The sequence below is a fragment of the Arachis hypogaea genome, chromosome 11, assembly GCF_003086295.3.
Source record: "Arachis hypogaea cultivar Tifrunner chromosome 11, arahy.Tifrunner.gnm2.J5K5, whole genome shotgun sequence".
In the NCBI taxonomy this organism is placed as follows: domain Eukaryota; kingdom Viridiplantae; phylum Streptophyta; class Magnoliopsida; order Fabales; family Fabaceae; genus Arachis; species Arachis hypogaea.
Window position 1 is genome coordinate 34,931,866 of NC_092046.1, and position 15,368 is coordinate 34,947,233.

Genomic DNA, 15,368 nt, shown 5'->3' on the forward strand with positions numbered 1-15,368 from the left:
ACATATATAAATACTAGTTATGAGCATTTCAGCTCATTTACCCAAGAGAATGAGAGAGAGGCGGATAGAGAGATGAGAGTAAGAAACCCTAACTTCCCAAACTTCAAATTACCATAACTTTCTCTTCGGAGCTTTGATTGACGAGCCGTGTGCGGCCACGCGAAACTTGTCTTTTCCTCTTCGATTCTATCTAGGTATTGTAGCGAGTATTCCATTGTCCTCTGTCCAGTTTTGTTTTCCCCTTCAATTCAAATTTTTGGTTAAGTGTAAGTTGAGATATTGTGATTTTGGTTGTTTAAGAGTGCTCTAGTATGAGCTAATGGTGAGTTTCATCACAAATTTCTATGGGTTAAGGTAAGAAACCTCAAAACCCTTGTGATTTATCAAATTTATGAACCCTAGGTTGACATATGTATGATATTGGTTGTGTTAGAGTTGTTGCATGAATTTTTTGTGCTCTTGAAAACTTGAATTGGATTATGGAACTCCTTGGTGAGCTTGGAAGTGGAGATTCAACTGTGGGTGTCTTTGTGAAAGAGGCTCAAGTGTGGGTGTGAACTACCGTCAACAAGGTATAGTTTAAGTTTCATTTAAGTATCGTGTAGTGTGATAAGAATTCCTAGGCTAGATGCCCCTAGGATTAGGTTTGTATTGTACAAATGTTGGTATTAATATATATAGTTGATATGTTGTGGAAATTAATGACTGGATTGAGAATTCTGTGAATTTTCATGTTTAGTGTGTTGGGAACTTTGATGATTTTGATAATGATTATTGATTTGTGGAATATGCATTGAAATTGTGAATTTGGGCCGGAGACCGTGAATTTTGGGCCAGAGGCTAAGAAAAGGTAAGGACAATAAGTGATGATTGAATTGTGTGATAATGTATAAGATTGAATGAAGAATTGGTATGGAACGTATGAGAATTTGATTGATTGATGAAATAGTGAAAAATGAGGTTTTTGAAATGTGGAATGGATGTATTTGAGTTGGAATGTGTAGATGGAGTAGGTTTGGATTTGGTTGTGTGTGAATATGTGACTTGAGTTAGTTTGGGTTCATTTTGTTGGTTGAAAATGATTGATACTTGTGAACCATTGGAAAACTTTGTAAATTCTATTTTTAGATAAAAACCAATTTTTGACCAAATTCGATGGTCCGTAACTCGATCCTCAGAGTTGGAAATTCTCCAAAACTAGATTTTCATTTATCGATATTTCCAACAATTCAAGAATGGTTGAAAAAGATATTTTGTGGAAAAAAGTTATGAGGTTTTGAAAATTGGACTGAAAAACTTATTTCTGCAACATATCAGATTTTCTGTTTTCTGATATGGATGCGTACGCGGCCTTTGACATGCGTATGTGGGCATTGGCCTCTGCGTATGCGGACACTGCATGCGTACACAGAATGGTTTAAAATTGGGGTCATGCGTACGCAGCAGCAGGACCATGCATGCGTATGTGCAACCTCCAGATTTTGCAAAAGTGTATTTTTAAGCTTTTTAATCATTTCTTTAGCCTTTTAAACCTTTATAAACCCCGATAAGAGTCTAAAGCCGATGTATTTGAGGATAGAGAAGTTAAGGAATGAGACCTAATAAGTTGAGTTAGTGAATCGAAGGAAAATGAGTAAAATGTGAGATGATGCAGAATGACATGAATACGGTGAATGAGTATAATAAAGAAAGATAAGTTATGATTTGATACTAAATTATGAGAATGATGTTGATAATGAGAAAGGACCATGAATTAGTTGAGATTAAGTATGACGGGAAGGGTTATGACAAAGAGAAAAATGACGGATATGGATTACGATTGAGTATAATGAGAATGATGATGAAAATTAGCGAAATAAAGGATGAGTCTAAGTTATTGATAATTGGAGAATGATGATGGGTTTGGGAGGTTGAAGATTCCCTCTGAGTTATATGTTATATACGTGAGTGAAGATTTTGATGAAATTGTGATTGAGAAGTGTGACAGGCACTATTACCCGAAGTGAATAGGCAAGTTGAGGTAGAGGATTCCCTCTCTGATGTTGTGATTATGGTTAAAGAGACAATAAGAATTGTGTAGTGAGGACGGTGGTGTTATCCCACTCACGTAAAGGCGAGTTGAGATTAAGGATTCTCTCACTTGCTATGATAAACAAGTTGAGGTCGAGGATTCCCTCTCTTGTTGTGGTGGACAAGCTTGAGGTTGAGGATTCCCTCACTTGTCGCACCAGAGGGTTGAACATAAGGTCGAGGACTCCCTTCGGATTAAATCTTGTGATTATTAATTTGAATTCTGGTTATGTTTGATGATTTGAATTGAAATTAGTTTTGGATTGATGTGATGAGGATGATGGCTTTGTCCCGCTCACGAATAGATAAGTTGAGATTGAGAATTCTCTTTCTTGCTGTGGTAGACAAGTTGAGGTTGAGGATTCCCTCTCTTGTTACGGTTGGCAAGCGGGGTTGAGGATTCCCTTTCTTGCTACATCAGAAAATTGAATGGAGAAGGTCGAGAATTCCCTTCAATTTGATTCCTGGTTGTGATGTGAATGAGTTAGGTTGAGGATTCCCTATGTTTCATCACAGTCTCTCTCTGAATAGGAGGTTGAGGATTCCCTTCGTATTGAGAGAGATATCCGGGTTAGCTACCGGACATGTCGGGTTTGGCTGTATAGCCGACGGATGAGCTCATTGGCCATAGGATATGCATACATCATTTGCATATGTTTGATTTGATAGGATTTGCTTAATTGTATCGTTTGCCTAATTGTATACCTTATATGACTAAATGCTACTTGCCTTATTACATGCCTTACTTGTCTATTACTTTTTTGCATTGTTTGTGTTTGTACAACTGAGAGGTCCCTCTAACTGGTGTTGGTTGACGCTAAGGATTGTCCTTGTTGAAATGAGATGATGAGATGATTCGAGCTCCCTAGGTAGACGTAGTGAAGTGGGTTCACTTGCTCCAGGTGAAGATATGAGGTATTGATATAGAATTACTGAAACGACTAGCTGGTGTTGGTTTTGGTTATGATTTTGTTTTAAAGTGGAAGCTGGAAAGTTTGGATAGTTGGAAAAGATACGAAATTAAAGTAGACTTAGTATCCCCCAAGACAGTTGCCTAAGTTATGGATTATTGAGAATCTAGGATGAATAATTGATGAAAGGGAGATTAGGATGCTTAGTGAGTTCTTATTATAGTGCATTGTATTTATTTGACACTTTTACCGTATTGGGAACCCATAGGTCAGGAGTTCTTATTCCGTATATATTCTTTTTTTTTTTCAAATGCACACTACAAGGTTTTTGTTTATTTGTGGCAGTTTTTTTCTTATTTGTGAAGGTTTATAACCCCCACTAAATGGTTTGTGGGGATTTTTAAAACCCCCAAAATTTGAGCTGCCACGAGGTCTTTTGTGGGGGGTTTTTAAAAACCTCCACAATCTATTCAGTGGGGTTTCCTGTGTGTTTAGTAGGAGTTTTATATTGAACTTTTGTGACATTTTTAAATCACTTTTGTGGCAGTTTAAAACTCCCACAAATTGACTTTTCAATATAACACAAATTAACTATTTTGTGAGATTTTCAAACCTCCACAAACCTTGTAGTTATTTATTTTTAATTTCAAATAATTCATTAATCTCATCTCATTTATATATTCTTAATTAAAAATTTATTTTTTACTATCAAATTTAAAAACTAAATTTTTTATAACACAATTTCCCAATATAAGATAATTCTAAATATAAAAAAAAAAATTCTCAACGTCAACTCTAAATATCTCAACTACTGAACTTTCTAAATGCACATTAAGAAAAGGTTCGTTACAAGAAATAATAAAATTTAGTTTAATAATGATGATTATTATACTTAAACAGAGACAAATTTTATTTGTTAATATTGATTATAACACACAGCCAAGGAATTACATATTGAAACTAATAAAATAGAATTTGAAAATTTGCACTAATCAAGATTGTTCTAACAAATTTTCCAAATATAGATTTACTAAGTATCTTCCAGTGGACAAAACATGAAGTTGTTTCTCGCTTGGTTCGTATTTTTCCTTCCGAAGCTGATAGCAGTGTGTTACTGCTGAAATTGTATAACCTTGTCCTTCAATATTCATCAGCACAAATCAAACATGTCATTGGCCATGATAAAAGTTGATGAGGATAAAAAAAGGAAGGTCTATCTTTAAACCATAACACTATGAAAGCATGAATGCCCTATATTGAATAGCTAAGTTCTTCAATATGCAATTTTTTCCCTTTTGAGGAAGTAGACAAGATGCTGGAGAAAAACCATGTGTAATATTCTGAGTTATATGACACATTATGATTATGAGTACTAAATGACAAACTGTAATCCTATGAAATCACACACACATAATCGTAAAATACAAAATGACAATCAAAGTGTTTTGGATAAATCAAATTTTCTCAATCACTACATCAATAAAAAAAAGGAATCTGATAAGTATAGAAGAAGCTACAAGACTGGAAATTGAATTGTACAAATTACAAATAGATCATTGAAATGCAAAAAATACTGTGAGTCTTTGACCAATCAAATTGCATCAAATCACATAAAATTACATTAATCATAATAATTTAAGCTTAGAAATTAAGATACCGAGGGATAGATAGACCTTAAAAATCAAGAACCACCTTTCATCTTTCACAACAAGCACACCAGCCATAATATCACTATGTCCAGAAATAAATTTGGTAGCTGAGTGCATAACAATATCTGCAGGGAACAATAAAGAGTTAAAGCTTTTCATTTTATCTCATCCAATATCTATTTCTACTCAACAAAAATGGAGTAAATATTAGGATAAGAATAGAGTATCAAGTGACTAAAACATAAAATACAAGAAAAGTGAGAGAATATGTTTATTGCCATTGCCTTATAATGCTTATACCGTCAAATAATAGTAATAAAAAAAATTAATAATAATGCTTATACCTGCTCCAAGTTCTAATGGCCAAGACAACACAAGTGACATTATACTATTATCCACCAACACCAGAGCACCATGGGCATGAGCCATCTCAGATATTTTCTGTGAATGAACTAATAAAGGGTAAAAATATCATTATTGTGAGAAGCAACCACCAAAGAATATTCCATAGTCAAAGCCAAAATCATGATTATAAAGGACTTCATAGTTGATAACAGCAAAAAACTTTAGGTAACAACACTAAAAATTCAGAACTTTACATTCAGCATCATACTCGAATATCAATAATTTGTAGTCGAGGATTGGTTGGGCTCTCAAGCCACACAAGCTTAGTACGGGGTCCAATAGCAGATGCAACCTCATTAAGATCAGTTGTATTTACCCGTCTGCAAACATAAGAATTCAACTACAATTAGTAATTGGTCTTTTACTTCATGGAACAAACAAACTTGATTGGTTTATTGCCATAATTAATTACTAGTTATGGAAAAAAAATGAACAAGCATAACTGACAAGTTAGACTAACTTGACCACAATGCCATTCTTTGGAATTACTCAGGACAGCAACCTGTCTGTTCCAACGTATAGATCATCTCCAGCAACAATTTTCTCACCTACACTATAATATATTATCAGCGCCAAATATCAGAAAATATATTTTTTGCATCAAAAAGGGGGAAAAAGAACAGTCCTTTGAGAATTCATGGGTTTCAGTCCCATAGTGCATTAATCAGTAAGTTTTCCAAATGAATCCAACAAACGAATAATCTAGGGAAAATAACAATAGTGATGACACTGCACTGCATGAGTGAATGCATGAAGAGACTCCAAAGCATGAAGCTACTTATATTCTTAAATACTCAGTGATGAATCTAATCTAAATTTCACAACTAAAAATGACAAAAAACCAGATTATAGCACAATGAAGAAAGAAAAGGCACCAGCTTGAACAAGATGAAAAACAGCACTCAGAGCAGCCATTCCAGTGGCGAAGCATAAGGATCTATCCACCTTATCAAGTTTTGCCAACAAACTGAGAACACAGCATCCAAGGTAAAACATGGTGAGAAAAGAAAACATTAATGCCACAATATTGGAGTTCTTCCAGCAACATTCCAAGTTCCAATTGTTACCCTGCAGAAAAAAAAATGAACCATGCTCAAGATGCATATTTCATTGATTACTGAACTGAATGTTGATTATGCAATGCATGATTATCATCACCACATACCTCACTTCCTTAGAATTTATGTACTGAGCACGAAGTGTTTCTGATTTCCCTCTTCTGTGTCTTGTCTTGTTTCCTTTGCAAGCTGCATCTGAATCACAAATATCAAATCAAAGATTAGGATTAATTTCTATGCAAACCATGACAAGATGCTATCAATTTTTGTAACCAATAAGAGAATTATTGCCTGATGATAATTGACTTTGGAATATGCATTGGTTCCCTTGAGTTCTAGGTGGATTATCTTGGAGCATTCGAGTTCTTGAATCCTTAACAGAACCTGAAACAAGAAGAGAAATCAATCAAAGTTAAAAAAAAAGAAACAAAAAGCAATGAATACAATAATGATTGTAGTAGTAGTTAAACTCCAAATGCAAACCATCATCCTCTCAGTTTCGGTTTCAGTTTTAGCATCAACTTCATCTTCACTAAAATCATTGGCCTTAGGCTTAATATTCAGCCACTTTTTCATCACAATGGAAGGTCAAAAGGCCTGCTACAACAAAATGAAAAACCATGAAATCTAATCGCATAATTAAGTGTTAAAGAATCATGTTAATTATCAATTTAATTACCTCTGAATGTTTTCCTCTCTTTGCCTTCATATTGGTCCGTGGAAATCGTGACGGTTCATTCCTTGGTAACGGCGCCAAAGCCTTAATACGCACGTTCATAATCTTAGTTCTTTGTCACAACTTCGCACAACTAACCAGCAAGTGCACTGGGTCGTCCAAGTAATAAACCTTATGTGAGTAAGGGTCGATCCCACGGATATTGTCGGCTTGAAGCAAGCTATGGTCACCTTGCAAATCTCAGTCAGGCGGATTCAATTGATTGTGGAGATTTAATAATTAAAAGATAAATAAAACATAAATTAAAGATAGAGATACTTATGTAATTCATTGGTGAGAATTTCAGATAAGCGTATGAAGATGCTTGTTCCTCCTAAAACTCTGCTTTCCTCTTGTCTTCATCCAGTCATTCATACTCCTTTCTATGGAAAGCTGTATGTTAGGCCTCACCGTTGTCAATGGCTACATCCTGTCCTCTCAGTGAAAATGGTCCAATGCACTGTCACTACATGGCTAATCATCTATCGATTCTCGATCATACTGGAATAGGATCCATTGATCCTTTTGCGTCTGTCACTACGCCCAGCACTCGCAAGTTTGAAGCTCGTCACAGCCATCCCTTCCCAGATCCTACTCGAAATACCACAGACAAGGTTTAGACTTTTCGGATCTCAAGAATGGCCGTCCATGGATTCTAACTTATACCACGAAGACTCTGATTAAGGAATATCAGAGATACTCATTCAATCTTAGGTAGAACGGAAGTGGTTGTTAGGCACGCGATCATAGGTTGGGAATGATGATGACTGTCACGATAATCACATTCATATTGAGGTGCGAATGAATATCTTAGAATCGGAATAAGCTTGAATTGAATAGAAAAACAATAGTACTTTGTATTAATTCATGAGGAACAGCAGAGCTCCACACCTTAATCTATGGTGTGTAGAAACTCTACCGTTGAAAATACATAAGAACAAGGTCCAGGCATGGCCGAATGGCCAGCCCCCATAAAGGTCTAAGATAGCATAAAACTGATCAAAGATGATCCGAAGATGTAAATACAATAGTAAAAAGTCCTATTTATATCAGACTAGTTACTAGGGTTTACAGAAATAAGTAAATGATGCAGAAATCTACTTCTGGGACCCACTTGGTGTGTGCTTGGGCTGAGCATTGAGCTTTACACGTGTAGAGGCTTCTCTTGGAGTTGAACGCCAGTTTATAACCTGTTTCTGGCGTTTAACTCCACCTTGCAACCTGTTTCTGGCGTTTAACTCCATAATGCAACATGGAACTGGTGTTGAACGCCAGTTTGCGTCGACTAAACTCAGGAAAAGTATGGACTATTAGATATTGCTGGAAAGCCCTAGATGTCTACTTTCCAACGCAATTGAGAGCATGCCATTTGGAGTTCTGTAGCTCCAGAAATTTCACTTTGAGTTCAGGAAGGTCAGAATCCAACAGCATCTGCAGTCCTTCTTCAACCTCTGAATCTGATTTTTGCTCAAGTCCCTCAATTTCAGCCAGAAAATACCTGAAATCACAGAAAAACATACAAACTCATAGTAAAGTCCAGAAATGTGATTTTTATTTAAAAACTAATAAAAATATACTAAAAACTAACTAAATCATACTAAAAACTATGTAAAAACAATGCCGAAAAGCGTATAAATTATTCGCTCATCACAACACCAAACTTAAATTGTTGCTTGTCCCCAAGCAACTGAAAATCAAATAGGATAAAAAGAAGATAATATACTATAAATTCCAAAATATCAATGAAACTTAGCTCCAACTAGATGAGCGGGACTAGTAGCTTTTTGCCTCTTGAATAGTTTTGGCATCTCACTTTATCCATTGAAATTCAGAATGATTGGCATCTATAGGAACTTAGAATTTAGATAATGTTATTGATTCTCTTAGTTCAGTATGTTGATTCTTGAACACAGTTACTTAATGAGTCTTGGTCGTGGCCCTAAGCACTTTGTTTTCCAGTATTACCACCGGATACATAAATGTCACAGACACATAACTGGGTGAACCTTTTCAGATTGTGACTCAGCTTTGCTAAAGTCCCCAATTAGAGGTGTCCAGGGTTCTTAAGCACACTCTGTTTTTGCTTTGGACCTTGACTTTAACCGCTCAGTCTCAGGTTTTCACTTGACACCTTCACGCCACAAGCACATGGTTAGGGACAGCTTGGTTCAGCCGCTTAGGCCAGGATTTTATTCCTTTAGGCCCTCCAATCCACTGATGCTCAAAGCCTTGGATCCTTTTTATTTACCCTTGCCTTTTGGTTTTAAGGGCTATTGGCTTTTTGCTCTTGCCTTTTGGTTTAAAGAGCTTTTGGCTTTTTCTGCTTGCTTTTTCTTTTTCTTTCTCTCTTTTCTTTTTTTTTTCGCCATTTTTCTTTTCTCTTTTTTTTTCTGCAAGCTTTTGTATTCACTGCTTTTTCTTGCTTCAAGAATTAATTTTTTTTATTTTTCAGATCATCAAATAACATTTCTCCTTTTTTCCTTATTCTTCAAGAGCCAACATATTTAACATTCATAAACAACAAATTCAAAAGACATATGCACTGTTCAAGCATTCATTCAGAAAACAAAAAGTATTGTCACCACATCAAAATAATTAAACTAGTTTCAAGGATGAATTCAAAACCATGTGCTTCTTGTTCTTTTTGTTTTTAGAACATTTTTCATTTAAGAGAGGTGATGGATTCATAGGACATTCATAGCTTTAAGACATAGACACTTAGACACTAATGATCAATAGTAAAGACACAAACATAAATAAACATAAAGCATAGTAAAAAAAACAGAGAAAAATAAGAACAAGGAGATTAAGGAATGGGTCCACCTTAGTGAGGGTGGCGTCTTCCTCTTCTTGAAGAACCAATGGTGCTTTTAAGCTCCTCAATGTCTCTTCCTTGCTTTGTTGCTCCTCCCTCATAGCTCTTTGATCTTCTCTAATCTCATGAAGGATGATAGAGTGCCCTTGGTGTTCCATCCTTAGTTGTCCCATTGACGTTAAGATTTTTGCCAGTAAAGAATTTCATAAAAACAGTCGCGTTGTAGATATAGTCTCTAAACCGACAGAAATCCCTTCGTACAAACGTTTTGGTTGTCACAAGTAACAAACCCCTTTGAAATTGATAACCGAGTAATCAAACCTCGGGTCATCTTCTCAAGGAATTGCAGGGAGGTATGTTCTTATTATTGGTTATGAGTTTGTAAATTGGGGTTTAGGAAGTAAGGTGGGAATATGTTATATGACAAATAAAATAAAATAATAATAATAAAATAGACTCTTGGCAAGGTATGAGAAATTGGAAGTCCAGATTTAGTTATCCTTATCAACAATAATGAAAGTTGAATCTTAATTTCACTTAGTTAACCTCTGCTATAACAAGGGAAGGTCAAGTGACTAATTAGTTAGATCTTTTGAATCCTAGTTAATTCCTAAGAAAAGATTGGGATTATTGAAGATCAATTCAATTGGCAAGATAACAATTAACAATTATGCTGTTGAATTGGATAACTCCTGAGTTACTGATTTCTTAACCAAAACCAAAAGGAAAAGAGTAAATCTACTGGAATAAAAATGTCTTCAGATGGGAAGCAGTAATCATGTAAATAAAAAAAAGCAGTCATGAATTGAAATACCTCAAATAACATTAATTAAGAAAATTATATATAACATGGAAGAGTTCATAAATTATATAAAAATAAAGAACCTGGGATTGAGAGTCACTCCTAAAACTAAGAGAAGTCCTAAATCCTAATCCTGTGAGAGAGGAGAGAATCTCTCTCTCTAAAAACTACATCTACTCCTAAAATTGTGAATATGAGAGCCTCTTTATGAATGGATGCATTCCTCCACTTTATAGCCTCTAATCTGTGTTTTCTGGGCCGCAAACTGGGTCAGAAACAGCCCAGAATTTGCTGGTTGCGAATTCAAATACGCTGATTTTTGTCACTGCGACGCGGCCGCATGGAGCACGCGGTCACGTCGCCTAGCATTAGGAAAACTATGGCATATTATATATCAAATCGAAGCTCCAGAGTTAGCTTTCCAACACAACTGGAACCGCGTCGTTTGGACCTCTGTAGCTAAAGTTATAGCTGTTTGAGTGCGAAGAGGTCAGGCTGGACAGCTTAGCAGTTTCTCCAACTTCTTGTATTCCTTCCACTTTTGCATGCTTCCTTTCCATCCTCTGAGCCATTCCTGCCCTGTAATCTCTGAAATCACTTAACACACATATCAAGGCATCTAATGGTAATAAGAGAGGATTAAAACATAGGGAACTTAAGGCCAAAGAAGCATGTTTTCAATCAAAGCACATAATTAGGAAGGCAAATGTAAAACCGTGCAAATAGTATGAATAAGTGGGTAAAGAGTAGATAAAAACCACCCAATTGAGCACAAGATAAACCATAAAATAGTGGTTTATCACCCATGTTGGAACTTAATTCTCCTAGGGAGGTGTTGATTTGCTCCCAATAGCTTTGTGGAGGAAAGTGCATCCCTTGAGGCATCTCGGGGATTTCATGGTGGGGAATTTCCTCATGCTCTTGTTGAGGTCCATGATCTCTTATTTGCTCCATCCTTTTCTTAATGATGGGAGGATGTCTCCCTCTATGTCAATTCCAGCCGAATTGCAGAGGTGGCATATGAGGTGAGGAAAGGCTAACCTTGCCCAAGTGGAGGACTTGTCAGCCACCTTGTAAAGTTCTTGAGGTATAATCTCATGAACTTCCACCTCCTCTCCAATCATGATACTATGGATCATGATGGCCCGGTCTATAGTAACTTCAGACCGGTTACTAGTAGGAATGATTGAGCGTTGAATGAACTCTAGCCATCCCCTAGCCACTGGTTTGAGGTCATGCCTTCTTAATTGAACCGGCTTACCTCTTGAGTCAATTTTCCATTGAGCTCCTTCCTCACATATGTCTATGAGGACTTGGTCCAACCTTTGATCAAAGTTGACCCTTCTTGTGTAGGGGCGTGCGTTCTCTTCCATCATTGGCAAGTTGAACGCTAGCCTTACATTTTCCGGACTGAAATCTAAGTATTTCCCCTGAACCATGGTGAGCCAATGCTTTGGGTTTGGGTTCACACTTTGATCATGGTTCCTAGTGATCCATGCGTTTGCATAGAAATTTTAAACCATTAAGATCCCGACTTGTTGAATGGGGTTGGTGAGAACTTCCCAACCTCTTCTTTGGATCTCAAGTCGGATCTCCGGATACTCATTCTTTTTGAGCCTGAAAGGAACCTCAGGGATCACTTTCTTCTTGGCCACAACTTCATAGAAGTGGTCTTGATGGACCTTTGAGATGAATCTCTCCATCTCCCATGGCTCAGAGGTGGAAGCAATTGCCTTCCCTTTCCTCTTTCTAGAGGTTTCTCTGGCCTTAGGTGCCATAAATGGTTATGAAAAAACAAAAAGCTATGCTTTTACCACACCAAACTTAAAATGTTTGCTCGTCCCCGAGCAAAAGAAGAAAGAAAGAAGGAGAAGAAGAAAAAAATAGAGGAGAGGGAGAGGGGTGTGTATTCGGCCAAGGGAAGAAGAAAGGATTGTGTTGTGTGAAAATAAAGAAGGAATGAGAGGTTTATATAGGAGTAGGGGAGGGTTTAGGGTTCGGCCATTAGGGTTGGGTTTGGGAGGGAAAATAGTTTGAATTTTGAAGGTAGGTGGGGTTTATGGGGAAGAGAGGATGGACGTGAGTGGTGAAAAGGTGATGGGAAAGAGTGATTGAGGTGATTGGTGAAGGGTATTTGGGGAAGAGAGTTATGAAAAGGTGTGAAGAGGAGAGAAGAATATGTGGGGATCCTGTGGGGTCCATAGATCCTGTGGGGATCCTGTGGAGTCCACAGATCAAGTGGGGTCAAGGACTTAGCATCCCTGCTCCAATTAGGCATGTAAAACGCCCTTGCTGTGCAATCCTGGCGTTTAACGCCAGACTGCTGCTTGTTTCTGGCGTTAAACGCCCAAATATAGCCTGTTTCTGGCGTTTAACGCCAGGTAGATGCTTGTTTCTGGCGTTAAACACTAGCTTGGTGCTTGTTTATGGCGTTAAACGCCAGACAGATGCTTGTTTCTGGCGTTTAAACGCCAGACTGCTCTCCTCCAGGGTGTGCTATTTTCAATGCTGTTTTTCATTCTGTTTTTGATTTTTCAGTAGTTTTTGTGACTCCACATGATCATCAACCTACTAAAACACGAAATAACAAAAGGAAAATAAAATAGATATAATTAAATAACATTGGGTTGCCTCCCAATAAGCGCTTCTTTAATGTCAGTAGCTTGACAGTGAGCTCCCATGGAGCCTCACAGATGTTCAGAGTATTGTTGGGACCTCCCAACACCAAACTTAGAGTTTGAATGTGGGGGTTCAACACCAAACTTAGAGTTTGGTTGTGGCCTCCTAACACCAAACTTAGAGTTTGACTGTGGGGGCTTTGGTTGACTCTGCAGTGAGAGAAGCTTTTCATGTTTCCCCTCCATGGTTACAGAAGGAGATTCCTGAGTTTTAAATACAAGGTTGTCCTCATTCAGTTGAAGGACTAACTCTCCTCTGTCCACATCAATCACAGCTCTTGCTGTGGCTAGGAAAGGTCTTCCAAGGATGATGGATTCATCCTCTTCCTTCCCAGTGTCTAGGATTGTGAAATCAGCAGGGATGTAAAGGCCTTCAACCTTTACTAACACGTCCTCTACTTGTCCATAAGCCTATTTTCTTGAGTTGTCTGCCATCTCTAATGAGATTCTGGCAGCTTGCACCTCAAAGATCCCAAGTTTCTCCATTACAAAGAGTGGCATTAAGTTTATTCCTGACCCCAGGTCACACAGAGCCTTCTTAAAGGTCGTGGTGCCTATGGTACAGGGTATTAAGAATTTGCCAGGATTCTATTTCTTTTGAGGTAATTTCTGCCTATCCAATGTATTCAGTTCATTGGTGAGCAAGGGAGGTTCATCTTCCCAAGTCTCATTACCAAATAATTTGGCATTCAGCTTCATGATTGCACCAAGGTACTTAGCAACTTGCTCTTTAGTAATTTCTTCATCCTCTTCAGAGGACGAATACTCATCAGAGCTCATGAAAGGCAGAAGGAAGTTCAATGAAATCTCTATGGTCTCTAATTGAGTCTCAGATTCCTTTGGCTTCTCAAAGGGAAACTCCTTATTGGTCACTGGACGTCCCAGGAGGTCTTCCTCACTAGGATTCACGTCCTCCTCCTCCCTTGTAGGTTCGGCCATGATGGTTAAATCAATGGCCTTGCACTCTCTCTTTGGATTTTCATCTGTATTGCTTGGGAGAGTACTAGGCGGAGTTTCAGTGACTCTTTTACTCAGCTGGCCCACTTGTGCCTCCAAATTTCTAATGGAGGACCTTGTTTCATTCATGAAACTTACAGTGGCCTTAGATAGATCAGAGACTATATTTGCTAAGTTAGATGGATTCTGCTCAGAATTCTCTGTCTGTTGCTGAGTGGATGATAGAAAAGGCTTGCTATTGCTAAACCTGTTTCTTCCACCATTATTAAAGCCTTGTTGAGGCTTTTGTTGATCCTTTCATGAGAAATTTGGATGATTTCTCCATGAGGGATTATAGGTGTTTCCATAGGGTTCACCCATGTAATTCACCTCTGCTATTGCAGGGTTCTCAGGATCATAAGCTTCTTCTTCAGAAGATGCCTCTTTAGTACTGTTGGATGATTCCTTCAATCCATTCAGACTCTGAGAGATCATATTGACTTGCTGAGTCAATATTTTATTCTGAGCCAATATGGCATTCAGAGTATCAATTTCAAGAACTTCCTTCCTCTGAGGCGTCACATTACTCACAGGATTCCTTTCAGAAGTGTACATGAACTGGTTATTTGCAACCATATCAATGAGTTCTTGAGCTTCTGCAGGCGTTTTCTTTAGGTGAATGGATCCACCTGCAGAATGGTCCAATGACATCTTTGATAATTCAGACAGACCATCATAGAATATATCCAGGATGGTCCATTTTGAAAGCATGTCAGAAGGACACTTTTTGGTCAGTTCCTTGTATCTCTCCCAAGCTTCATAGAGGGATTCACCTTCCTTTTGTCTGAAGGTTTGAACATCCACTCTAAGCTTGCTAAGCTTTTGAGGAGGAAAGAACTTGGCTAAGAAAGCCGTGACCAGCTTATCCCAAGAGTTCAGGTTATCTTTAGGTTGAGAGTCCAACCATACTCTAACTCTGTCTCTTACAGCAAACGGGAAAAGCATAAGCCTGTAGACCTCGGGATCAACCCCATTGGTCTTAACAGTATCACAGATCTGCAAGAATTCAGTTAAGAACTGAAAGGGATCTTCGGATGGAAGTCCATAAAACTTGCAATTTTGTTGCATCAGAGAAACTAATTGAGGTTTCAGCTCAAAATTGTTTGCTCCAATGGCAGGGATTGAGATTTTTCTTCCATGTAAATTGGACACCAAGCATCTTCCTTGCATTGTTATTATTTTCGGCCATGTCTCCTTCTTTTTCGAAAATTTCTGTCAGATTTTCTCCAGAGAGTTGTGCTTTAGCTTCTCTTAGCTTCCTCTTCAGAG

At 37.6% G+C, this 15,368-nt stretch overlaps 1 non-coding gene and 1 pseudogene across 1 annotated transcript; one reads left to right on the forward strand and one right to left on the reverse strand.

The window, feature by feature from the left end:
• Positions 1 to 3,973: 3,973 nt before the first annotated feature.
• On the reverse strand, positions 3,974 to 8,239 carry LOC112721239 (cystathionine beta-lyase, chloroplastic-like; annotated as a pseudogene).
• Positions 8,240 to 14,804: 6,565 nt separating this feature from the next.
• LOC112725920 (small nucleolar RNA R71) lies at positions 14,805 to 14,912 on the forward strand. The gene has a single exon (XR_003164999.1). It is a non-coding gene; the product is annotated as a small nucleolar RNA R71 (small nucleolar RNA).
• The last annotated feature ends 456 nt before the right edge of the window (positions 14,913 to 15,368 follow it).